Here is a 1866-nt window from a genome sequence, read left to right on the forward strand (position 1 = left end):
CTATTTTTTTTCAATTGTTATTTTTTATTTTGGCAAATAAATTAAATATCTTCTATCATAGTTATATATATATATATATATATATATATATATATATATATATAACATTTTTCTCATCATGAGTACATCAAATGTGAATTAAAATACATTAACATTTGCCACAAAATTGTTGTCTTACAATACACATTTATATAGATATTTATTAAGAAACACAATAAATTATCATAAGTTTACACATTTAAAATTTGAGAGTTATGAGGAGTTATAAAGATTATGAAAATATAAATTTAGAGCCTAAGATTCTGTGGTCAAGAATTGATCTCTTGAACATGACTAACTAAAAAGCAAGAAAAAATCAATATACATAATTCATAAGATTTTCCTCTATCATGAGTACATCAAATATGAATTAGAATACAATAACAATTGCTTAAAAAAGGGTTGTCTTACAATAAACATTTATTTAGATATTCATTGAGAAACACAATAAATTATCATAAGTTTGCACATTTAAAATTTGAGAGTCATGAGGAGTTATAAAGATTATAGAAATATAAGTTATGAAGATAAAGATTTACATATTTCTTAGTTTAAGAAGGGAAAATTAATGAGACTAATTTTAGGGAATGCTAAATTCGAAGTTCAATTATGTTTGTAAAATTAGTTTCTCCCTTATCTATTTAATAGAGTTCGGAGCCTAAAGGATACAAAATATTAACGAAAATTTCAAAACGGTGTATAAAATTTTATATTAACCAAAACGGTAAAATCGCTGCATCAACAGCGACTTAACCCACCGGAAAAAGCAAAATCGCTGCCTCTGCAGCGATTTTGCAAAATGTGATTTTTTTTTAAGCAGCGATCAAAAAAATTTTAAAAAAATCGGCAGCGATTTAAATTTTTAAATTTTTTTTTTAAAAAAATAAGGTAAATCGCTGCCAAGGCAGCGATTTATAATTATTTTTTTAAAAAAGTTAATGGGCAGCGATTTAACATTTTTAAAGATTTTTTTTTTTGAAATCGCTGCCACAGCAGCGATTTCCATATTTTTTAAAAAAACATTTGTTTTTTTTAAATCGCTGCCCAAGGCAGCGATTTAACATTTTAAAAAAATAAAAAAATTTGAAATCGCTGCCACATAAGCTATTTCCATATTATTTTTTTAAATTATTTTTTTATAAATCGCTGCCTTGGCAGCGATTTACCTTATTTTTTTTTAAAAAAAAGTTTAAAATCGCTGCCTTGGCAGCGATTTTTAAAAAAAAAGAATTTTGAACATTTTGCAAAATCGTTGCAAAGGCAGCGATTTTGCTTTTTCCGGTGGGGTAAGTCGCTGTTGATGCAGCGATTTTACCGTTTTGATTAATATAAAATTTTATATATCGTTTTGGAATTTTTGTTAATATTTTCGGACTCCTATTTAATAGGAGGAAATGAAAAGGTAAGAAACTTAAAATGTTATTAATAACAAATTACAATAAAAAAAGTTCTTCAATCGAAATTAATTTTATTAGTCACAAATTTACATATATTCTCATACGGTTTCATTACTAACTTAAAAAATACAAACTTTATATGTTTAATTAAAACAACAATAATGTACTGTATTCTTACAAAGTGATACCAGGTGTGCTCAATTAGAATATATCATTAAAAATATTCAATACTAAAAATAATATTTATTCATTTATTTTGTGATTGATTACTAATCTAATATACTATATCATATATTTTTAGGGACAAAAATATTCAGTAGATATTAAAAAGTGTACCATAGATAATATACATTTAATTCAACCATGAAAAAATTTAAAATATTAATTAGATAGAAATATATATAAATATATATATATATATATATATATA

The sequence above is a fragment of the Solanum pennellii genome, chromosome 8, assembly GCF_001406875.1.
Source record: "Solanum pennellii chromosome 8, SPENNV200".
Lineage (NCBI taxonomy): Eukaryota > Viridiplantae > Streptophyta > Magnoliopsida > Solanales > Solanaceae > Solanum > Solanum pennellii.